Here is a 26,634-nt window from a genome sequence, read left to right as displayed (position 1 = left end):
TACACCAGTTTCATACACTAACCTGCAAACTCATCAACGTCACTTATTAATTGTTGAAGAATTGCAAAACCGTAATAATTTTGGGCTGCCATCAGCTCGTAATGTGTGTGTGTGATATCTCCCTTGTTCATGTTGCGACAGGCTTCTGTAAATTTTACACCTCCTTGTGGTCTCCAAAAGCTATTATGTCAGTCTACATTGAATGGAAGGTAACTGACAGTGAATTGAAAGCACACAAATTAGGCTTCTAATTTAAATATTGGCTGATGTTAATATATCGATGCCTCAAAAATGTATCAATAAAATAACCTGCCGATCAATAATCGATATATCGACATTTTATGACATCCCTACTAATCTTGTTTTCTGGGCACCTAACTAGTAAACTAATGCATAAAAAACACTCTGGTTAAAATCATGTTCATGCTCATATGTATGTTTTGCTTTCAAAGGGCAATTTCTGTTCTATACTGCTCATTTAAATATATTTATATATGTATTCTCCATTTTCTTTAATATTTTTTGTAAAGCTGCTTTGGAACAATATGCAATGTAAAAATAATAAAATAAACCTAAATTAAGCTGAATTAAGTCCATTTCACGATAATTCACTTTGTTCCTCTATGGTGGAATGAGTTTCCAACCTCCACAACACGATCTGCTGATACCATCTCAACATTCAAGAACCAGCTGAAAACACATCTATTCCGCAAGTACTTAACCAATCCACACTTATTGCACTTACTATTTAATAACAATAATACAAATAAAAACCTTTTCTTGTCTGTCACTTTTTTCTGCACTAGCTTCTATACTACTCCAGCTACTCTTAGAACTTGGCAGTGCAATAATGCAGATATTGTTTACTTTTGTATGACAAATTGCTTGCTATGTTCCTTATTTGTACGTCGCTTTGCATAAAACCGTCTACTAAATGTAAATTAATTCAATATAAACACATTTGAATTCCCACTACTATCTCTATTTATCTGTATACTTTTGTAAGGTCACCAATCCGTATTTTGCATAATTTGCATATCTGCCATGCCATGTATATTGGACATTTAGCCATATATTCAGTATAGACAGAGAACACTTTTCTCCACCCACCACAGCATTTTCTTTTTTTACTTCATGCTCTGTTGATGACATAGGACACCTCATGAAACGTGCCATTGGTGAAGGTTGTATGTTATATTCAGTTGTATATTAGATGCCCTGCTGAGGTGACATGCTCACAGAGCTAATCCACTGGTGCAGAGAAGGGACATCAAACAATACCACTGTAACAAGTGGATTTAAACAGGGAAAGTCTTTATCTATTTTGTCTGCAGGCTTAGATTTAAATGGTCTCAGCTTGCTTCCAAATCCTAGCCAATGGCACTGTCTAACTTGTTTGCCGAAGTCTGTGTTTGATTAATGGTAAAAAGATGACCGTAACTTTGTGTGGTAGTCTCATCTAAACAAATTGTGGTGAGTCTAAAGCCTTGCTTATCTGTTCTGGGTTCAAAGACCCATTCAGCAGTGGTGCAGTAGTGTCTGAAGAGGTGGGCATACTGTGAATTTATGAAGGATCCCTTCATTTATGCCTTCATTCTTATGATTTGGAAAATGACACACGAGTCATATGGGCTACTTTTATTCTGCATAATAAAAAAAAAGGTCATTCAGGTTTGGAAAGACATCAGGAGGGTGATAGTATTATGAGTAAATTAAAAAAAAAAATTTTGGGGGTGAACTGTTCCGTTAATACTTTAATGTCTTTTACAACCCGATCTCATTAGAAGTCTTTGGAATTCGTACGAGATGGCTAATTTGTATTAAATCCTATGAGTCCGTTCGTATGAATTCGTATGAATTGTAGACATGCAAATTCCCGGATGTGTAATGCAGAAGTAAGTGAAAGTTTTGCATGTCAGATGTTGTGTACATACTGTACTTCTTAATTTTATGCCCTTACCCAAACCCCATATCTTAACCTAGCCACAGAGTAGAGTCTTAAAGCATTATTTGAAGCAGAAAGAGTATATGTAGGACGGAAGAAAGTAAATGTCACGTTTTAGAAGGAGATGAGGGAGAATCTCCTGATTGGCTGTTGTAAAACTCATACAATATCATACGATTTAGCCAACTCGTATGAATCCGTACGATTTCTCCATGATAGTGTGTTGGTCTTTAAGTAAAAAAATTGATCTCAGTGATTTCAACCATGGCATGATTGTTGGTGCCAGATGGATTGGTTTGAGTATTTCTGTAGCGTTTACAAAGAATGGTGCCAAAAAACATACAGTGAGCTGCAGTTCTGCGGACAGAAATGCCTTGTTGATGAGAGAGGTGAACAGAGAATGGCCAGACTGGTTCAAGCTGACAAAAAGGTTACAGTAACTCAGATAACCACTCATTTGATTCAACCACCACAATTGTAGTGAGCAGAATAGCATCTCAGAATGCACAACATTGAACCTTGAGGCGGATGGGCTACAACAGCAGAAGACCATATCAGGCACTTTATTAGGACCACAGTGTTCCTAATAAAGTGCTCAGTGAGTGAATATATCTTATTGTAAATAAATGTTTAATATATCTTCATATTTGATACAGACAACAGTTGAAGTGGGATGGGAAGTCTTAAACTGGTCTGCGTGACAAAGGTAGAATTTTTTACTCTATTTAAATCATTGTATATTTATACTGCAAATAAATTGGAAAAAAGTCCCATTTCTCTATGGCCAGTCCATCTCTGACTGTGGGTCACTTTTGTAACACCTTTGCAAAAAACGTACTGAGGACCATATTCTTTCTTTCACCTTTTTCTGACATGGCCATTCCTTCATTCTATCAGAGTTGCATGTTCTATTTGCTCTTAAGTGTCTTTTTCAGGTTGATGAACAATTGGATGTCTATTGATCTTCATGTGCTATGTGCAAAACAGCTGTGTTAGGCCAGGTGCCGTCAGTTCATTTCTTCTGTCTGAGGAACAATTTATACCCTAATTACTGCTGGATAAGTCTTAGTTCTTGGCTGCCAAGAAAAACCAGATGAAAGCCGTTAATGCAGGGTGGCTTTGGAAACAAAAACCCCTCTCCATAAAGGTGTGTATTTCTGATCTCTCCCCAACTCCTCCACCCCCCCACCCCCACCCCCTTCATGGTTATTTTCCCTGTAAGGCTGACTGGACCCTCAGTCAGACAGATGCTTTATGTCAGACCTCACCTATTAGGTATATAAAACTGCACATTCTCTTTTTGATATTTTCAACATTTCACTTCACTTTTGAAGAATGCAAAATAATGACAGACTCATAATTGCTTTTAAAAGGCAAGTAGAGGAAATAATATTAAATTCCAGATACAGACAGAAATGTGTGGAATTATTATTTTCTTATATGTGGTAAAACAGCTCATCTTCAATTTAGAAGTTCAGTCACAAGTTAATTACTGGAGAAGCAAACTGTGCAACCTTGAGTTCTTCTGTGTCCCATCTTTTTAAACACATTTTAATCCTAGAAGTATTGTTTAATAATGTTTTTATTTTATTTTAAGTTTATTTTAACTTTTAAAGAAAATTTCAGTAACAATGTACAGTGGGGTCCAAAAGTCCCTCTTTTGCTTTAATGACAGCATGTACTCGAGCTACCATGGATCATGCAAGTTTGTGTAAAACTTTATTATTGATGTAAATGCTCCAAAGAGCAACTTTTTTGCTTTAATACTGTAGAAGCAAGGAAATTTGACCTTTTGTAAATGTACATTTTGTTTTTGTTGAGACAACACAGTCGATGTTACAAATTTGCTTACTTTCCATTAGTAACTTAGAAATAGTGCAGAATCTTAAATATTTTTCCTTCATTTTACGTCATCACTTTTCTTTGTTTTAAATTCTTTAAAATCCTAAAACCTTTCTGTTTATTTTCAGGTTTAAATGAAAATAAGCCAGATTTTCAATGTGGTCTCAGACTTTTGGACACCACTATAGGTTGGCACACATTATATAAAAATATGCCAGTTCTCATAGCACAGAACAGTAACCAGACAATAAAGTAGAAGGAAAAAAACCCTTAGAAATGGTTAAACCTATTCTAATTCAGCCAAACATTATGCACAACATGGGGTAAATAACATAATAAGTCCCCATAAGCTCAGCCCCAGCTGCGAGAGAGCAATGCAGCAATTTGTTAGGAAGATGACATGGTTAATGAGAACCACTTGTTGCTGGACATAAATTTTGTTGGGGTGCAAGAGAGGCGATGGGGTGGGGGGGTTAGCTCATCATCTGAAGTGCTCGGAAAACATTTGTTGCGCGTCACACTGACAGCCGCTGAGTTTCCTGCCATCCCAGATGTGCCCATACAGCTGTGAAGCAAATGTTACCCAGAGCCTGTTGTCTTAGGGCAAAAAATATGAGATATTTTGTCTGCACATGCATCTGACTGAAATATGTGCATTGTTTATAATATGTTTGTGTTAGATACAGTTTGTGAACGTAGTGCATATTTGTGTATCATGCTGCATGTAGACGGTTGTGTTTAGCTACTAAGCCTCTGGCTATGTGGCCATGATGGAAAAGGCAAAAAAGCCATCTGCACCAAAAGTGTGATCTGTTCTAATCACAACATTCTCAATCTTAATCAGGGTGGTCAACAAGAGCTGACATATACACTAATTTCTCTTTCTCACCCTCTTTTCTCTGTCATTTTCTGTTTAGATGAAACACTGTCACACATGGAACACACAAACATGGAACATTCCCGCTCCTAGAGAAGTTGGTGCAATACTTTTCCCATGGTGCTCTTCGCATTTGACATCAGGACAATTGAACCAATATAGTTTGACGCTTCCAAAACAGCATGAGTGGAGTGTTGTCCAACCAGGGTACATGGGGTGCCAGGCTTCTGTCAGACCCCCTCTATTTCATTGCATTAGATAACAAAAATCAAACTAAGTGACAAATGAAATTTTCTTAGAACAAAATAGTATTGACACAGTAAGAGCATCAAGCTATAATAATTGATTTGGGCACTATAGCTCAGATATTTTGGTCATGGAAGAATTTTGGGAGACATGTTTGAGTTTATATTAAAATATCTGACTTTTAATTTCAGACTTTGGTATCTTGTCAATCTGAGCACAGTTTGAGACATTGTTGATATCTCAGATGATTCACCCAAAAGTTTAACATAGTGGCTCTGTGGCACTCTGTGGCCTGTCCAGCCCACTGTAGCAACACTGGCTAAACCAATGGCTTGAGTTAAGGGCAGGACTATCTGTTTATAAAACCAATGGAAGACGGGGGAGTTTTCTGAAATCTGTTTGAAAACAATTTTTATTACAAACTTAATTACACACTTTAGCTTTAAGTTCCAAATTATTTTACAAAGTGTCTTTCAAGGCAAGTCAGTCCACTCAGGCAGCTATTTTCTAGGATGCAAGCAGCATAAAAAGCAGCTCTTATCTGCTTGAATGAGGAAAGACTGAAATCTCCAAAACAATTGGTAAGGATTACTATCAAAGAACATATTTCAAATCAGCCGTTAAATCTGACCAAAAATTTTTATCATAAGTTGTACTCAAGCTGACAGACATGTATGAATCTATAAGGTGATTGGCTCTTTTACCTGTAAGGCGTGACTTCCTCTTCTACATCCACCATATTGGGCGTTCCAATTTCTCCCATTCATTTAAATACAAGTGGTCAGTCTTGGGCTAAACAGTCTTTGACGCAATACAGTTCATGCCCTATCGCCAGCTATACTTAACACCCTCTGATCCCACACAACCCAACGGTATGGTTCAGATAAATGTACAAAGCAGTGGTGACATGAGAGGCCAAACACAGGAGGTGATCAGCTGTGGACATGATAGATGGATTAGCCTACTCTGAGGATGGACACAGGATCCAGGCACATGTCTCTCATCATCGGTAGGGAGAAGGTCCACAGTAAGGGCTGTGTGGGGCCTCTGAACCAAGATCAGATAAACAACCTGCTGATGGGGACTTTACTGGCTTTGCTGAAAACCAAATGGACATTTTCTGGTGTGAGCGTGTGTGTTTGCACAGCCATGTTCAGCAGACACAGCCTGTCATGTCCTGCTAAACAGTGAATGGGGGCTCTGTTTCATGCAGTTTGTACATGCACTCAATCTTCGTTGGCCCTATGGCAGAAGTGGAACTGGCTTAGGCCCTGAAACTATCATTCACTGTTATTTGTCTTAAACATTCCTCTTAGAACACTGGCATACAGTACGCACTTGAATTTGACTAAAATAACATCTCTGTGAAATGACATTTGTCTTCTGGTCAGCGTTTATTAATGATATTGCATATCCAAAAATACTCTGATCCAAGACCAATATAAAGAGACACATGCTAAGGTTCCTGTTAGCTTACCTCAGCAGTTACTAACCTAAAGTGTTGCGGAAGCTACTTTTTTAGCTTTCCAAGCTACAAGTTACTCATAATTTAAAGTAGTTAAACTGCAGTCAAGTTATCCTTTTGAAAAAGTAGCTAGCTAAACTACTAGTAACCAGAAAAATGTAGCAAACAACACTGAAGCTAATTAAGGGGGTGATATATTTTTAAATATAAAACTATTCAATGACATAACTTATAATATCAACGGTGATTTTGAAGGAACAAACAATTTCAAATAGGATGACAGCATTGAACTTGAACAGAAAAAGTCAATAAATGCAACAACAAAAAACTAGATTACACACTAATCGAAAACATCTGCAGCATTTAACGAAATATTTCACTTTACAAAGACCTACAATTTCCTGCAAACTTCTGCACAGAATGGGTGAACTGTTTTTTGATTCAATTAAAATCTGTGAATTATATTTTGAATGAAACAGTTATACAAACCGATTCACCAGGTTGAATCAAACTTTCCAACACTACAAGTATTATGAGAGAGAGGACTGCATGGCTCATGATTGCCTTAGTTCGTTTGGCTGTGAAGCAGCGTGCGCATGTCGTAATATTACAAGATGACGAAATCATAAGAAATCATACAGATTCAACCAATGAATGGGCATCATTTATGAAACTTTCGTAAATATATGAGTAAATTCGGAGTGAAATTGACCTTCCCGAAAACTTTCCGCTGGATTCACAAACGCTTCATACCCCCAAATTTGTTAGTGAAACGTATGTATGTTAGTGAATAACAAACATTCGTAAAGAGGGGGTCGTATGCACGTTCATTCACAATTATCATAATCCACACCCATGTAAAAGCCATACAAGGAAGGCACAAGACTCACCAGTAAATGCTGTTAACATCTGTGGGGAACAGTCAAGGGCGTAGATTTGGCTTGAACATTGATTTGAACTGTTTCCATTGATCATGGTATAAATATTGGGGAATTCCCCCCTGGAATCTATTCCCTTGGGAACAGTAATGAAATCGTTTTTATGAATTAAATGCATTCATATCGTACAATTTTGATTTAGCAAGCACAATAGAGTCTCAAAGAAAGTTAGGACTTACTGTCATTGCATGTTTTTTCTGTCATATGATGCTCTTTTGTGAATCCAACAGTTTAAGTCAATAAAAATGATTTGAAATGAGTGTAAAAATGATCAGTTTATGCCGGGAGGAGGATGTCCACCTCCATTAACCTTCTCCGGTTCAGTTCGCAGCACATCTCCAGCATCATTTGTGAAACTTCTCGGATACATTATGATGGTAACAGTGATATACTTGCAACTGGTAGAATCTTCAGTGACATTAATAGAATGCCTGAAGAAGATCTTTGACCGAAACGCTGTAAAATACTACAGATTTGCAAGCTATATGACAATGAGCTGGCTTTTTCTATTTTTTGCCCATAGTATTGGGTACGCACCTGCCCGTGATGTGTTTATTTATGGATTAACAGCATTAGCATTGACCATATGTTATCAACTGAAAACCTCTTTTTTTACTAATTTATGTTATTTTTTTAAGGTAAATTTCACTAATTTAATGTAATTTTTTCATACAATTTTTAATTTCACTTCTATCAAAACGTAGTCATGGCAGTTTGCCTGAAAGAACACAACACATTCGGATGTCTTACGCACAATTTACACGTAGTTGGGAGCAGGTGTGAATTTTGTTCGTACCAACTAATGTTTTGAAAATACGAAAAGTTTCATGAAACAAGAATTCATGTCAGAACGGCTTTATGAATGATTTACACCAAAATTAGTTCTGCTTGTGTTTCATGAATGAGGCCTAATGTTATTACAATTTTCATAAGTTTAACCCCTAACCTAAACCTAAACCTACCCATTTAAAACAAAAAAAAATAACGTGTGTACTATCAGGTTTTTGGGAAGAGATGAGGGAACTGACATAAATGAGTCATTTGTATTGCACAAATAAATATGGAATGAGTAAGAACTGACTTTCCTTTCTTAAAATATTGTGTTGGATATGAGGCTAGCTAAAATTTGATGCCTGTATTGTATCGATTTGAAATTCTGTTTGTTTATTGGTTGGTCTCTATAAAAGTCATACCTTTTCTAACAAGCCAAGTCGTATGATATCTTACTATGTCACCATCTCGTACAAATTATTACGAGTTGTCACGAGAGTATGCTGAAAGTGACATGTAGCATTTTACCGTGTTACACTGCTACTTTTTAAAAAACATAGCTTGTTACTGGAAAAGCTACAGTATTTTGAAAACAGCTGAGCTACTGTCATGCTTAAGTTAGTAGTGTTTCTACTTTTAGTTAGTTACTCCCTGACACAATTAGTCTCACTATCTCTGCTGAATCCTAAAAAATGTCATTGAAATTTGAAGTCTGAAACCTGTGTGAAGTGCCTGCTGCTCCAAACTACCTGTGATAAAGTTTCCTCACATCATGTCTCAGCTAATTTCTGGCTGATGAAAGCCTAGAGTATTCTGTTCACAGCTCTGGAGAGGGAAAAAGAGGAGAGTAGAGTGGGTGATAGCCAGATGTGTGCCCTTGCTCCAACGGCTTCCTCATTACAGCCATCTGCCTGTCCTCCAGGGCCTGTGGCATATCAGGGCCACTGCAGTCACTTCGGCCAAGCCTATCTGTGGAAGCCCCTCTCAGCAATGCAATGACTGAGTAAGAACAGGCACCTAGAGATAAGGGCACTAAGGCTAGAGGAAGCAATATGATAGTGTGAACGTGTTTAACTCACTCACTCTCTCTCTATCTATTTTCACCTTTTTATTTTTGCCTGCTCTCTTTCTCTGTCTCCTTTACTCTCTCTTTGTGAATGTGTATGTCTTTGTATGTCTTCGCCTATCAGTGTCAATGTGTGTATGTGCGCGCTTGTATTTATGTGGAAGGTGATGAGTGAGAACCAGGCCCACGGGAGATCACGTCACCTCAGAGATAGCCACTATTGCCTAGCAACAGGGCCATTAGGCCCAGAGATGGAACTGAGAAGGGAAAGGCGATCCACTTTTTAAAAATCATAATAATGGATCTTTTCAAATCGAGAGACAAAACGGATTAACCCCCATAAAGCTAAAACCCATATTAGTCTGCTTTAATTGGCATTCATGAAAGGTAACAAACTGAATCTGGAGATTAACCATATCACATTTACAATACCGAAATTAACCAAATGTAATCATAAACAGACCAAATGAGATATAAATACATATTACACCCTTGAGTATGTTTAATTGTTAAACAGCCTCCACTACAATTTTGAGTTATAATAAGTAGCTTTATCTATTCCTGTGTGTTTTGAAAAGGGCTTGCCTACTTTGTGGTAAAACAGGGATAAATCTTTAATAATATCTTCTTACTGGGTTTTGGTCAGGGAAACTTTACAAGAATTAAAAGAATTTGAACGTTACTTTTGAAATTATATTATACTAATTATTATTATACTAATCTTCAGTGTGTTTAGTATAAAGAAAGCGAGATACAGCCACACACTCTTCTCTTCCAGCAGTTTATTCAACAGCCATCATTCAAATCCTTCCTCAAATCCTGCTTTTCTTTAATGGTATAACAGTACCTACACAGCCATGTGAGGAGTTCAATAAAGCTTTAAACCATTCAACTGTCAAACTCTAAGCAAATAATCTCTTAGTGATATGGGGTGTCCTTTTGAATAACAAGCAGAGAGACATCCATATTCATGAAGAAAATTGATGCATGCAGTGACCTCTCAGAATTTAAATGTGCATAACAGTATCTCTGCTTTAGGTATAGATATATTAGTGACATTAGGATATGTTAACATTTGTTTAAAACAATAGTTAACATGAATAAACAATGAACAATACATTTACAGTATTTATTCATCTTGGTTGATGTTAATTTCTCAAGATACTACTAAATTTTTAACATTACAAATTGTATACATTAACATTAGTTAATGCATTATGAACTAACAATGAACAATAGTATATTTATAAATTAAAATTAACCAAGATTAATACATTCTTTCAAAAACCGTTCATTGTTAGTTTATGATATCTAATACATTTACTAAATATAAGCTGTGTCCCAAATGACGCACTATACACTATACACTATACACTTACAGAATACACTATGCACTCAGCCATGTTGTGTATATATTGTCATCCCAAATGGAACATGTGATGAGGAAGAGGGCATGGCCGGGCACCAATGCTGAATCAGTTGATCAGCAGGAGAACGAGATAAAGGGGGGCCGGAGAAGCCAGTTCGAGAGAGAGAGAGAGAGAGAGAGCGAGAGACGCAGCGGCCTTGCTGCATGTGTGTGTGTGTTTGTTTATGTTTGTTTTATGTTAAGTTTTACATTAAACTTTATGCTGACTGTTCAGCCAGTTCCCGCCTCCTCCTTGTCCATCCTTATACTGTTACAGTGGTGCCAAATCCTGGGAAGGAGGAGGGATGCGCTGTCGTGGAGTTCTTGCCGCTGCCATCCACCAAAGGAGCAGCCGTGGCCGTCTGTCTGGGGATGGAAGGGTCGCTGCCGGCCACCGAGAGCCGGAGGAACTGCTACCGTCCGCCGAGAAGGGGAGGAGCGGTTCCATCCGCCAGGGGACGGAGGGCTCGCTGCCGTCTGTAGAGGGAGGAGCGAGCTGTCATCCGCCAATGGGTGGAGGAACGGTTGAGGACCGGGCGACAGCATGTCCATGGACCAGCGAGCAAGTTTTTCTCTCTCTCTCCTTTCTCTCTCTCTCTCTCTCTCTCTCTCTCTGTGTCTCCCGTCTGCCCTTTCCCTCTCCCCACGCCTCCCCTTGTCTCTCCTCCAGGTTCCCAGGAAGCTGGTTGGACCACCGGCTGACAGAACAGCTGGAAGAGCAGCGTCTCCCCTCCAGAGATGGGGTGGGGGAGTAAGTCAGTCCGGTGGTACCCCGGCCTGAATCCGGCGGGGGAGGAATGTGACGAGAAGGAGGGTGTGGCCGGGCCGTGAGGGTGCACGGCCGGTGCTAAAATCAGCTGATCAGCGGATGAGCGGGATAAAGGGGGGCCGGAGATGCCAGTTCAAGAGAGAGAGGGATGCACGCAGCCACACTGAATGTGTGTGTGTGTGTGTGTGTGTGTGTGTGTGTGTTTGTTTATGTTTGTTTTATGCTTAGTTTTACATTAAACTTTATGTTGATTGGTCAGCCGGTTCCCGCCTCCTCCTTGCCCGTCCTTTAACTGTTACAGAACACTTAAAGATTATTACTTCACGGAAGCATTCACCATGTAATAGCTGATAGAAATGACATTTCAAATGCATGTCATGTGTTGCCACTCAGTTCAACACTTATATCTAAAATATTGAACATATTTACACAGTGTGGGGTGGTAAAGCATTCAACTCACATTTGTAGGGTGCTGTCTTCACAGAAGTTTCGATAGTTGCCACATTCTTCAATGTTTACAATTGTTTTGTCAGACCAGTAACGCAGCCAGGTAACTCCACCCCTTCTGCTACATACGGCAAGCCGTGAGTGATGAGTGCATGAAGTTTCCAACATTCCACACTCCGTTTTGATGGTTTAAGAAGTGCATCATCCGGGTACTCGTAATACACTTCTTCTTGTTGCATTTTCAGTGTTAACATAGTACTCACACTACTTTACAAAATGGAGTAGAATAGTGCAGAAGTGTGTGGTTTGGGATGCACCTTTAGGAAATAGAAGCATTTTTTAAAGTGTTACTGAGTCTGACACATTTCAATTAAAATATTTGATTGGCTAGAGAGCCTTTTTAGTTTCAGACTTTGTGTTTCTGGTAATTCAGTTAAATAATTTGTACACTACTATACTGTATGTCTTCATACTGCTGTACTGAAAGCAATGCATTTGAAGCATTTGAACTGTTCTTGAAACTGAACATAATTGCTTGATTATGGTGTGGACTGTTTTTTGTGGACCTGCTTTCACCATCTGTGCAACAACCTATTTTTTTTTTACCCCAATTTCTATACAAAAACACAGCAAGAAAGATCTTGAGCTCATTTCAGCCGTGTAATTAGACAAATGATTGTCTTCCCGCTAGACATTGCCAAAGGTGCCTGTGGACATGGCAGGTGCAGCTGTGCTTTGTTTAAACTTGTCAGGTCAAAATGGAGATTTTAAAAAAGTTGCATACTGAGGCAAGTGCAAGTGGGTTCCATGGAAGTGCTGCAGACATCTCTGAGTTTTTACATGTGGTGTGTGTGTGTGTGTGTGTGTGTGTGTGAGAGAGAGAGAGAGAGAGAGAGCGAGCGAGCGAGTGAAACCGGTGTGTTTGACCTGAACCTAAGATGAAAATAGCATAAAGCCTATGGCACAACAGTCTAATCAGCTGAGCCTTTCAATAATTTAGTGTGTTATCTTCATACACCATGGGCGCTGATGTAGAAGTTGTTGTTTGTTTATGCCTTTTCTTGCCTCTTTGGCTGTTAGAAAGAGGTCTTACACTAAACTTTTGCTGAGAACATTTTAGGTTGAGTTTCTGTGGTAAACAAAATCGATGATTTATAACTGGAGTCGTGTAAGATTATACCAGCCATAATCATAATTAACTGCAGGTTTATTCCATTACGACACCCCCTCTTTCTCTCAAGCTCAGGCAATATTGAAACAACACAGTCAGCGACTTCATGACATAAAGTTGTTCTTTCTGCAAATAGAGATAAGGCAACAGTATCACACTTTAAAAAATGGACATACTGTACAGTATAGAGTGTTAGAGCAAACAAAATGCCCAATCCAGAATATATGGCAGTGCTGGACTGAGGCAGTTGCATGTGGTTGCTGGAAAACAAAAGTTATCATGTCACCATGCAAAGCTTTTTTCTTTGGCATTCATGCTGAAACCTTTTGATTTGAATTCTCACTGGAGCAAGGTTTGAGCATTCCAGCTGCAGAAGGAACATTCACAATGGCAAGGAGATGGTTTCCTATTATTCACATTTAGAGAGTTTCCCAAACTTGACTCAGAGGAGCCAAACTATTTTGGCCAGAGACTGCCATGACAAGCACAATATCAATCATGATATTAAAAACATTAATAAATTAATTTAGTCTGATAAGTGTTGTTAATGTTTCAATAATCTCCAATATCAACCACAAATACACCCACAATCTTACACTTGATAGCTTACACTGCACTAATTTTGTCTAATAAAATGCTCTCTAGAATGGGTATGTCCCTCCCCCAATACTACCTACATCTGACTAGCAATAGCAAGGAGCAAATCATGTTCATAGCTGCGACATAAACTCAAGGATATACAGTAGAGCGCAACAGTCGTGTTCCATAAAAAATAAATTCCCATTAATTTTTTCCATTGGTGAATTTATTTTTAACGATATACTATAAACCTTTAAAGCTGAAGTATTTAACTTTTATGGTGTTAAAATACTTTCTCCTATCCCAGCTTAATATGCAGAGACAACTATAAGTAAGTCATTCACAGGTTATAATTTTCTTGAAAACTGTAAACACCGTCTATGAAAACCGGCACTATGAAAATTCCTCTGTTTGTTTTGAGCGACCCATCTCAAGAGCAACAATAACACTGACTCCACCATTAGTGTGAGTTGTGGGCAGGACTATCAGTTTCTTTGACCAATGGCAGATGGGAAAGCTGTTTTGAAAACATTGTTCATTTTTGCAGTTCCATTTGGTGGCACTAGTGGCACAGAAATTACATACTTCAGCTTTAAAGACAGACTTACTATGAGCTCAAATGATGTTAATCAATGGTATATGCCTCTGTTGAAGCCATCAGTACATGTTATTTCAACTTCTTTTATAAAAAAAAAAAAAAAAAAACAGGTTTAAAAGAAAAATTCCTGTTGAAGACCTACACTATTCATTATCCAGTGGAGAAAAAATCCACTGATCAGCAAATCACGGCAAACAGACCATGGCAAAAGAGCCCAGCAGTGACCGTCCACTTCCACAATGCACTGTAAATGACCCGATCGAGTCGGTCTCCCTACACTCTCAAACTACTTAAAATTAAAATACATTGTTATACATTGTTATCACAACTTTAAATCAATAGTTTTATATTTTTCCATAATTTTTACTTCAATTACATGATCTAAATGCTTCATGGGATTGTAGTTCATGCTTTTATTATAGATGTTAAGTATAGAGTATTATACCTTTGTCTTTTTGTCTGACTTCCAAAAACTTTTTTGTTTCTAATCAAAGTTTGTTATGTTGTGATTCACCTCGGAGCTGGTTGGCTTGGTTAATGGCTTAGAACTCTTTTTTTGAAAGATATTATTAAATCCCTTTGGAAAAAAATAAATAATAATAATGTGAAAAATACTTCTGGAACCAAGACTGAAAAGGTGGGCGGGCACATTGGGACAAGCCCTTCGATACGTCCCGCCTCAACTTCCTGTTTCAATGAGAAATGTGCCAGCAAAGGGAAGAAAGGTGCACTGGAGTCCTCAAGCTAGTTCACGTTGACTTTAGCAATATAAGATTGGCACATTTGCATGAATAACCATAACTGCCCTCCTGAAAAATAAAAAAATAAAAAAATATATATATATATATATATAGCATAGCCATCTAGACCAGCACCAAACAAGCACTAAGCAACATAATCAGACTAAACATCTTTCATGCTGGTCTAAACTGGTCTTTCCAGTAGGATGGCATGGCCAAATTATCTGATAATTTTGAAGACAATCTGGAGTTTGTGTTTATATATAAGTGATCATATGCCTTTTTCTCACAGCTTGTCATGGTATGCTGCCTGGGGCTGTTTTTACTGAGTTATGAAGTTGCTATTGTGAGTTTTTTGCACCGAGTTGCCTTATTGGGCATTATCGCTTAGCAGCAAAACCTACTGCTTGTGACAGGTAACATAAATGAAACTACAAATCTCTATCTACATTGTTTTGGCAAGGCTGATTTTCCTCTTTTTGAGCGGTTCCAGGCACTCTGGTCATTAAATAGGTGTTAGGGATGTGTGTGTTACTTTGGATGTGTGTGTATGTCAGTAAAGAGACTGTGTTTAGATGTATTGCTTAGTTTAACTCAAACAAATGGTTGCTTCTTTATGTTTTGACACAAGCCATTACCCTCAAGATTCAATTGTTACCCAGAATGCTGCTGTTTAAGTCATAGAATATAAGTTTACAGCTAAATTCTGCATTGATAATATCCTTATCCTCTGGCTGTCTCTATTTCATTTAAAACCTGCCAGCACTCCCATTCCTGAACAATGTGAGAATTTTAAAAATAATAATATTGTAGGTGTGGGTTTGATTTATGCATTGTGCTTGGGGTGGACAGCAGTAATATGAACAGCCTGAGTTGTGATTATGAGATCAGTATAGTAAATCAGTAAGTGGAGCGGAGAACTCCTGTGAGAGAGTGGAGCGGTCCAAGCCACAAAATTGCAGTATCTTAGCTTGTGGCTGCAGGAGTGTGTGCACTGGTTTTCTAATGAGGACTATGTTGTCTCAACATAGTACTCACCGCAGGCAAGTGCTACAGCAACCAGCAGAGGGCAATATGAGTTTTAAAGCCATGTGTGGCTAAAGGGACCATAACTGTCCCATGGTCCATTATGTATGAATAAAGCATAAAACAGCATTTGAATCTATTGTGCACTGTTAATGTATTTTTTTTTTTGTATTTTTTTTTTTTTTTTTTGTATTTAGCACATATCAAACATATTGATTCATATGCTGTATTAAGAAGAGTAATGTGGCCAGGTTTATGAACAAAACCATATGCATAAACGTTTCAAGACTAGACAAAAATGTTCTTGACAGCCAAATGGATGGGTGTTTTTCTTTCTTTTTTTTATTTTTTATTTATTTATTTTTTTATTTTTTTTCATTTAGCATTATGTCTTATTCACATGAATTTAGGCTGAACTAATGAGGAATGGGACTCTCTGAGTCCAGACCAGGGGGGTTATGAATGCAGTTCCACCCCAGTGATCTGGCAGGAATATAGTTTTATAGCTCTCTAAACTCTGAATCTGTAATCTAAGCAAGATATGCACATTAGTTTTTTAACCCTTACAGTTGTGGAACATGAAAGGAAGTGACCTAGATTTAGGTAAATATCCTGTTTTAATTCAAATTGTCAATACAAAAAAAAATTATTTCATACTCCAGTCAAGACTGGCTCCCTTTTAATTAATCCACTAGGAATACATTACTGTGAAATTCTGTAATCCTACCTTGTTTATTCAAAGCTGTCCTTGAAAGAAGTAGAAAGTCTTAGTAAAATCAGTATTAATTTCCCTTTTGAAGCATTAACTATCTGAGGCAACAGTTAATTGCAAATTAAAAAAAATTATATGCATGTATCTGGGTGTGCATGTCACTGTTTGTACTGTATGCTTGTTGTTGTGTGTGCAGTGTTGCAATGGATGCACCAGGGCAAAAAATGATTATGAGCAATGTGTATGAGAGTGTGTGTCTGCCAGCATATTCACTAATCATGTACAAAATGTAAATATAATAACCCATGCAGCAGATATCAGACGTCTTGTGGTTGTTGTGGTGGTTTGTGACTGTGCCAGTCCATGCATATGTGTCCATGTGTGTATATCTGAGCTAAAACAGCTGCCTCTAAAGACCTGCTTCCAGCTGCTTCCAAATTGGTCTGCCATTAAGTTATTATCTGTTTATGGCTCTATGACCAGGCCCGCCTCTGGCAGTTCTATCCCTCAAACAGTGGAATGGTTAGAGATGAGATTTCGGGACTAGTGTGATAATTGTCCGTGTCATACACATAAAGGCTGAATACCATAAAGACCTGGACTGGCTTCATATACACTGGCGGCCAAAAGTTTGGAATAATGTACAGATTTTGCTCTTATGGAAAGAAATTGGTACTTTTATTCACCAAAGTGGCATTCAACTGATCACAATGTATTGTCAGTACATTAATAACATGAAAAATTATTATTAAAATTTGAAAAAAAATGTTCAGAAATTTTTAAACTACTTCAGTGTTTTTATCAAAAAATCCTCTATTTGCAGCAATGACAGCTTTGTAGATCCTTGGCATTCAAGCTGTCAGTTTGTCCAGATACTCAGGTGACATTTCACCCCACACTTCCTGTAGCACTTGCCATAGATGTGGATGTCTTGTCGGGCACTTCTCACGCACCTTAAAGTCTAGCTGATCCCACAAAAGCTCAATGGTTTTAAGATCCATAACACTCTTTTCCAGTTATCTGTTGTCCAATGTCTCAATGTTTCTTTGCCCACTCTAACCTTTTCTTTTTGTTTTCTGTTTCAAAAGTGGCTTTTTTTTTTTATTTTATTTTTTTTATTCTTCCCATATGGCCTGCACTCCTGAGTCTTCTCTTTACTGTTGTACATGAAACTGGTGTTGAGCAGGTAGAATTCAAAGAAGCTGTCAGCTGAGGACATGTGAGGCATCTATTTCTCAAACTAGAGACTCTGATGTACTTATCCTCTTGTTTAGGCCTTCCACATCTATTTCTGTCCTTGTTAGAGCCAGTTGTCCTTTGTCTTTGAAGACTATAGTGTACACCTTTGTATGAAATCTTCAGTTGTTTGACTATTTCAAGCATTGTATAGTCTTCATTCCTCAAAACAATGATTGACTGACAAGTTTCTAGAGAAAGCTTTTTCTTTTTTGCCATTTCTGACCTAATATTGACCTTAAGACATGCCAGTCTATTGCATACTGTGGCAACTCAAAAACAAACACAAAGACAATGTTAAGCTTAATTTAACAAACCAAATAGCTTTCATCTGTGTTTGATATAATGGCAAGTGATTTTCTAGTACCAAATTAGCAATTTAGCATGATTACTCAAAGGATAAGGTGTTGGAGTGATGGCTGCTGGAAATGGGGCCTGTCTTGATTTGATCAAAAATGACTTTTTTCAAATAGTGATGGTGTTGTTTTTTACACCAGTAATGTCCTGACTATACTTTGTGAGCAGTTGAATGGCACTTTGGTGAATTAAAGTACAATTTCCTTTCGAAACAAAATCTGTACAGTATTCCAAACTTTTGGCATTTACCGAATTTAGAACCACTGTCTCCAGTGGTTGAATTTGGAAGTGTTTTGAACCTATGGATATGTGTGAGCTCCTGTTCCTGGGCGAAATGTCCACAGAGTGGTGCCAAAAGCACAGTGTATTTTTAGGTGTAAATGATGTAATACAGTCAACAGGAATACATATTGCATTAACAATAATAGGGCACAACAGGGCTAATGGTACACCTAAAGGAAAATTTGCATTTTTCTGGTAACAAAATGTTTCAAGATCAATATATATATATATATATATATATATATATATACACAGGTGCATCTCAATAAATTAGAATGTCGTGGAAAAGTTCATTTATTTCAGTAATTCAACTCAAATTGTGAAACTCGTGTATTAAATAAATTCAATGCACACAGACTGAAGTAGTTTAAGTCTTTGGTTCTTTTAATTGTGATGATTTTGGCTCACATTTAACAAAAACCCACCAATTCACTATCTCAAAAAATTTGAATATGGTGACATGCCAATCAGCTAATCTACTCAAAACACCTGCAAAGGTTTCCTGAGCCTTCAAAATGGTCTCTCAGTTTGGTTCACTAGGCTACACAATCATGGGGAAGACTGCTGATCTGACAGTTGTCCAGAAGACAATCATTGACACCCTTCACAAGGAGGGTAAGCCACAAACATTCATTGCCAAAGAAGCTGGCTGTTCACAGAGTGCTGTATCCAAGCATGTTAACAGAAAGTTGAGTGGAAGGAAAAAGTGTGGAAGAAAAAGATGCACAACCAACCGAGAGAACCGCAGCCTTATGATTGTCAAGCAAAATCGATTCAAGAATTTGGGTGAACTTCACAAGGAATGGACTGAGGCTGGGGTCAAGGCATCAAGAGCCACCACACACAGACGTGTCAAGGAATTTGGCTACAGTTGTCGTATTCCTCTTGTTAAGCCACTCCTGAACCACAGACAATGTCAGAGGTGTCTTACCTGGGCTAAGGAGAAGAAGAACTGGACTGTTGCCCAGTGTTCCAAAGTCCTCTTTTCAGATGAGAGCAAGTTTTGTATTTCATTTGGAAACCAAGGTCCTAGAGTCTGGAGGAAGGGTGGAGAAGCTCATAGCCCAAGTTGCTTGAAGTCCAGTGTTAAGTTTCCACAATCTGTGATGATTTGGGGTGCAGTGTCATCTGCTGGTGTTGGTCCATTGTGTTCTTTGAAAACCAAAGTCACTGCACTCGTTTACTAAGAAAGTTTGGAGCACTTCATGCTTCCTTCTGCTGACCAGCTTTTTAAAGATGCTGATTTCATTTTCCAGCAGGATTTGGCACCTGCCCACACTGCCAAAAGCACCAAAAGTTGGTTAAATGACCATGGTGTTGGTGTGCTTGACTGGCCAGCAAACTCACCAGACCTGAACCCCATAGAGAATCTATGGGGTATTGTCAAGAGGACAATGAGAAACAAGAGACCAAAAAATGCAGATGAGCTGAAGGCCACTGTCAAAGAAACCTGGGCTTCCATACCACCTCAGCAGTGCCACAAATTGATCACCTCCTTGCCACGCCAAATTGAGGCAGTAATTAAAGCAAAAGGAGCCCCTACCAAGTATTGAGTACATATACAGTAAATTAACATACTTTCCAGAAAGCCAACAATTCACTAAAAATGTTTTTTTTTATTGGTCTTATGATGTATTCTAATTTTTTGAGATAGTGAATTGGTGGGTTTTTGTTAAATGTGAGCCAAAATCATCACAATTAAAAGAACCAAAGACTTAAACTACTTCAGTCTGTGTGCATTGAATTTATTTAATACACGAGTTTCACAATTTGAGTTGAATTACTGAAATAAATGAACTTTTCCACGACATTCTAATTTATTGAGATGCACCTGTATATATTATTTTTTATTTTTATTTTTTTATTGAATATCAATGGAGCAACATAATTAGTTTGAAAAGAAATAATAACAGAAGGTTGTTTTGATAAAAAATTTAGTTTTTAAAAAGAGGTAGAGGGGAGCCACACACTTGGGGTAAAATGCCCCTAAGGGGGCTATAGTGATATTGTGTAGATATAGAGGCAATATTTATAGTGCAAATTTGTCAACTAATGCAAATAATTTTGAGACAGCAAGATACTTTTTTTGAGTAACAAATTAAGATAATGCTTTCTCAAAATATCTACTTCAGAAAAGGGTGCACAATTTCCCATTAATTTCAAACACATTTGGCATTTCATAACATCTCAAGTATTCTATAAACAAATGAATCTCCATTGTGATTGGATCAGTCAATGTGAGTGCACTTTGAACATTTTTCATATCAAATCTATTCCTCCCACTTAAAAAAACTATGTGTTTTATAGGGGCCTTTAGCCACTGCAACAGGGGGGTTTTTTACCCCAAATACCATCCTTTCACTTATTAAGTGAAAGTTACAAAAAACATTTGATTTAATGACCTTAGACAAAACTGAAAATGATAAATAAGTAGTTTGTCTCCAAATCAATGTGTTAATTTCATGGATTCTCATTAGCTACATAAATTTGCAACATTTAAAAAAATACTAAATATTAGATCAAATTGCCTCAAACTCAACCTTTAGATAACACATGCAAATATCTCCTTAGATCAGGAACATTTTGCAGTGTATAGTGACAAACAGGTGTTAAGGAAAGTACTGTGGATGTTTTTGTTGCTATTCAGTGTTTTGGGAGAAAATAAAAACAAAGGAACCTTACCCCACAGGGCCTTTAGCCCCATTGTACCCAACCCCTAACTTAAACTTAACCGTCAGTAAAGTAGAAATATAATTTTGGATAGAAATTAAAACCTGCAAATCATGTTTACCATTGTTTGTGTGAATGTGATTACTTCCTGGTTTCCATTGAAAATTTGTTGTTTTTTCTGCTGAAATGCCACATATAAAAGTCATGTGTTTTGTGAATTCGAATTTAAATTGATATCAAATAAACAAACATTACAACCACTCATACTTTCTCTTGATATTGGTAAGTTATCTTAGGCTTTATAATGAAAGACAAGGAGGATGTGAACCAAAGTCCCTTTCAAGGCATGTCAGTCCATGTCAGTCCATCTTTGTAACGCTCCCGTGCAGCTATTTTGTATTGACACAAGTGGCCAAAAGAAAGTACAGCTCATATCTAACTGAATGGGGAAAGGACGAAATCTTCAAAATGGTTGGTCAAGATTATGATCAAAGAACATATTTCAAATCAGCAGTTAAATCTGACAACAATGGACACCTTAGATCACGCTAAAAAAAAAAAAAAAAAAAAGTTATTTTTAAGGCTGGTCCAGCTACTAAGCATGTGCATTCTCAAGTTGACTGACAGACAATGTCTGAATCTAAAAGGTGATTGGCTCATTTACCTGTAAGGTCGAGACTTCCTTTTCTACATCCGCCACAATGGGCATTCCAATTTCTTCCATTCATTTTAATATCAGTGCTCCGTCTCAGGCTAATTAGTCTCTGAAATTGTAGAATGTATGACTACTCCATTTGTTGGCAGTAATAGGCTTCATTTTGAAGATACTCTTGCACTTGGTACTAGCTTGCAACAGTTTTTGTCTTTATTTGAGTGAACAGTGTACTGTGGAATTTGTCACTTGCACACTACAGTAGCTTTATCTGCAGAGGTTTGTATAATCTTTCTCTACTACAATCTAGCCAATCAATCTTAGAACAGATGCAAACAGATGCAAATGCAAATCATTGATTTCTTGGACAATTTTTCACCCCTAAATGGCAGAATTGAAGAATCTGTATGTAAACAAAAGCTTTGATGTTACCATGAACTTGATTTCATGCCTTTCCAGTTTCTAGAGAAGTGAGTATTGTGATGTGCGTTTTAGTCACACAGTTTTGGCAGCATGCGAAGAAGAGCAATCTGGCCGCTGTCATTGTGGCGTAAGGTGAACATTCATAAGTGAAGTAATTTTCTAAAACAGCCTTTCAAACCCCCATAGCACTGTAACAGACAGGCCATTTCAGATATAGATAGACATAGAGCAGACTGAGTAAATTCTCTGGACACTCTCTAGTGAACTGTCTTATCACGGCATGCAGCTGGCAGATTAATTCACTAATGGAATCATAATTAAATGATTTATGAAATGTCTACCTTGCAAATGACATGTCTTGCAGTAATCAGCAGCAACCATGTAGAGAATTAATAAAAACCCTTCAAGAATGAGAGAACAATGAGTGGAAATTGATTTTAGGTGCATACATTTCTGCAATTTTTTTAAATCCAAGTATGGGTTGACAAAGCCTTCCTGCATTGTGTGTGTTCTAATTAGAAGGAATCCATGTTGTATAGCTGTGCTTGCTTCATCATTATGGAGCATGCTTCAAAGTGAAAGGTTCATAATCGTCCTTGCATTTCAATTAGCTTTTATTAATAACTATGGAAACACGTCATCTGTCAATTAGCATAAGCCAGCATCTCACCAAGCTTGCAATTTACCCAGTGAAAAATGTTCATTTTAGCCTCTGAGCCAAGCTGTCATGGCAGCCCATGGGGAAAGTTTGCAGTAGCGAGACAGATTGGGGGTAATCAGTCCCATAAAAACACAGAGAACCCTGTTCCATATTTCATTCTACTAGAAGGTACCATGAAGAGGCATTTTCAAAGCTTCTGGAATTCCTTATCTGCCATCTGTTTACAGAGAGGTAATAGAAATTACAGATTTCAATCACAAGGGCCATGTGCAAGATTGGTTTACGCTCAACTGGTTGCCTTGAGATAGCAATATAGATATGTGGTTTTGGCATATTCAAGATCAGTCCTATCAGATGGGCACTCTTTAGGATTAAGTGAAGATCTTGAAGTGTGAAATACCTTCAACAAACCAGAGTGTGGCTTGTGGGTGGTAACTTTAATACACCTGTTAAAATTTGAGTTTAGCCTGTAGCAAGAAACATTCCTCTTTCAAAGTGTTAGTCTGCACCTTTTCAGGACTATTTATACCCAATTTGACTTTCTTATCTTTCTTCTACAATAGTATGCAGACAAAAACTAATATTCTGCCCTTTCATCCAATAGAAGTAATTAGTCAAAGATTGCTTTGTAGAGCCTCAAGAGTTTGATGTCAACCCTATTTGTTTTTACTAGCACATTCCATGCACGCAATAACACGTTTGAATTGTAAGAGTAGAAGACGTGCCTGAATCCTTGTTCAAATGGGACAGGGTGGAGAAATGTGCTTACATATTTACCTTTTTTAACAATGGTTTTGAAAACTTACACTGCATCAGTTCCACGCTTCCTGCCAAGTAGTTCGTCCCAACAAATCACCAGCCCTCCAGTGGTGGGGCTGTCTTTGTGAGAAAGCTGTTTTACTGCAGAGAGTAAGTGCCTCTCAAACGAAAATGCACCTGTAATGCATGCTGCTTAATGTATTGGCTTTCTGCTGGCAACATTTCCACAGTAACTTTGTCAGAGATGAAATTGCTCAGCATCATCAACTTTCATAGTGTTCTGGAAGTGAGCGGGCTGAAGGCAGTAACTCAGGGGAAGTCTATCAGCCTGCTGTGTTAACAGTCAGCCAGCCACAAATTTATCTCTGCCGTGAGCTGCATGGCCTGACAAAGAGGAGTTGAAATTTCTTGGCAGTGCTATGGCAGTTTGAGTTTTATTTCTTACACAGAGTGTACATTATATTCAGGAGAGGGTCTGACGTGACAGGTAGGTGTAAAAAGTCTAGCTGAAAGAGGGAGGCACCAAACGGAGCATAAAGGGAAATCAGCTGCCTTGTTAGTCTGGAAGAGTATCTTTTCCCACACAGACGCACAGGTTAGATGACTTCATTGTCATGTGAAGATAGCTAGCTTACTTCAACTGTTTATTGTTGTTATTTATTATTTCAGTAAGCTTTTCAACCCCTGTTGCAAGTAGGGTTGCAAACTGTCCCATAATTTCTATCAGGAAGACTTGCAGACTTGAGTCAAATTTAAGATGACATTTATTTGGGGCCTGGGTAGCTTAGTGAGAAAAGACACTGACTACCACCCCTGGAGTTCGAATCCAGGGCGTGCTGAGTGACTCCAGCCAGGTCTCCTAAGCAACCAAATTGGCCCGGTTGCTAAGGAGGGTAGAGTCACATGGGGTAACCTCCTCGTGGTCACTATAATGTGGTTCGCTCTCGGTGGGGCGCGTGGTGAGTTGTGCATGGATGCCACAGGGAATAGCGTGAAGCCTCCACACGCACTATGTCTCTGCGGTTACACACTCAACAAGCCACGTGATAAGATGCACAGATTGACGGTCTCAGATGCGGAGGCAACTGAGATTCGTTCTTCGCCACCCAGATTGAGGTGAGTCACTACGCCACCACGAGGACTTAGAACACATTGGGAATTGGGCATTCCAAATTGGGGAGAAAAAGAGGAGAAAAAAAGACATTTATTTGATGAATATAAAAAACAAAAATGTAATGTCTGTCTTTGGCGTAAGCCCTGTCTGGCATTCCGAAGTTGTAGTATTCTGAACCATCATTTCCTGCCAGAGATAGGAGGCAGGGGGCGAGGAGCCTACCCCAAAAGAGAGAAAATAAAATATTACCCCCAAAAGAGAAGATCCAGTCAGGTACAAAACAGGTCTTGTGTTTGGAGTTCATTCTGGAGATGAGAAAAAAGGAAATGTGAACACCTAGAATTGACACTTGCATGAAATACACAATATCCCTGGCATGGTTGTTCAATACCTTTGCGATAGGATAAGCTGTGCTTGCATTGACTTATGGCTTTTTCATGACTTATGAGGGGGCATTTTTTTGTTTTTCCTTGTTGAGTTAGATTTTTTCCTTGTCCTTGAGTTAGATTTGGTTTTGGAGCGCAAGGTTGTGCAGAATCTTTGCCAAAGATGAACATGATATGAGGCCCTAGATTAGGCCAGCATTGTTGTGCAGTTTCTTTGTTGAAAGATAAACAACATTTGATTATGAACCCTCCGACGAGGGTGGCATTGTTTGGAATATCTTTGCCGAAAGATGAACAACGTAGTGTAGAGCCATACGATAATGGCAACGGTGTGTATGCAATACCCTTCATTGAAAGAAAACATTTGATTATGAACCCTCCGAAGAGGGCGGACATTGTTTGATTGTTATCTTTGCCGAAAGATGAACAACATAGCGTAAAGCCATATGATAATGGCGACATTGCGTGCAATACCCTTCGTTGAAAGATATCCCATGAGGCTCGAGCTCTCAAATGAGGGCGGTCGTTGTTTGATGTTTATCTTTGCCAAAAGGTGAACAACATGCATAAAGCCATACGATAATGGCGATGTTTTCGTGCAATACCCTTTGTTGAAAGATATCCCATGTTGATTATGAGCCCTCCGACGAGGGCGAGCTTGGCTTGTGCAGTACCTATGCAAAGGAAAACCATACTTGGGATTGAGGAAGCTCTGGTAAGGAGGGTGGATATGGTTATGCGGTGTCCTTGCAGGACAATAGACGTACTTGAATTTGATAATAGTGTGGAAAAAGATATGGATGAGCAGTGAGAGCACCCAACCGCCTCCAGATAGGTATGAAAACGAATGGCTGATGGAGAGTTGAATGTGCTCGGCTGAAAGAATGGGGTTCAGTTGGTGCCCTGCAATGTCAAATGTCTCAGTAGGGGCTAAGGAGCCTGGAAGACCTGCCTTTGATGATCATGACAGTGGTGGTGGTGTCGCAAAAAAACGACAATACGTTTGCGTGCCCAGGGGGGACCCCATAATAAGCTGGTGAAGACGATGGGGTGAATTTTGAAGATGCGGATGAAGGGGAGCTGGCACGAGTGAAACATTTGTCTGGCCATTTCCCTGTGAATCATGTTCCTATACAGTAGCCTCAAGACCTTCAGAGGGCACGCGTCCATAAAATAGGACATGCTGTCTGAGGTTTTGGGGTTTTATGGAAAAGGGAAAATCAGTTCCGGTGATTAGCGACGGGGGACCAAATTTGAGGTCCGATCGGCAGCGGTCGTCAATAGATACGTTGTCAGAGTGTTACAGACGAATGGCTAGCATGAGGCGAGAGATGGAGCGGCCTTGATGAATGATGCATATGGCGAAATGAGGTGACCCAAAGGGACAGGAGATTGAATATAGAAACTGAAACTGCGCGGGAGGGAGGAAATGTGAACTAATGATCTGTCTAATTAATAGCGAGGCGGGGAAGCTTGCATCTGGGGGAAATAGAG

General features: G+C 38.5%; 2 long non-coding RNA genes across 2 annotated transcripts in view; both read left to right on the top strand.

The window, feature by feature from the left end:
• The window catches only part of LOC127455731 (uncharacterized), a 47,873-nt gene that overhangs the window by 2,834 nt on the left and 18,405 nt on the right, over positions 1-26,634 (top strand). The gene's annotated exons all lie outside the window — the stretch shown is intronic.
• LOC127455730 (uncharacterized) lies at positions 1,033-11,578 on the top strand. The gene is made up of 3 exons (XR_007899733.1): positions 1,033-2,651; positions 2,933-3,092; positions 4,705-11,578. It is a non-coding gene; the product is annotated as an uncharacterized LOC127455730 (long non-coding RNA).

This window comes from Myxocyprinus asiaticus, chromosome 18 (genome assembly GCF_019703515.2).
Source record: "Myxocyprinus asiaticus isolate MX2 ecotype Aquarium Trade chromosome 18, UBuf_Myxa_2, whole genome shotgun sequence".
NCBI classification, from domain to species: Eukaryota; Metazoa; Chordata; class Actinopteri; order Cypriniformes; family Catostomidae; genus Myxocyprinus; species Myxocyprinus asiaticus.
The sequence above is the reverse complement of the archived record's forward strand: the minus strand, read 5'-3'. Positions and strand labels throughout refer to the sequence as shown.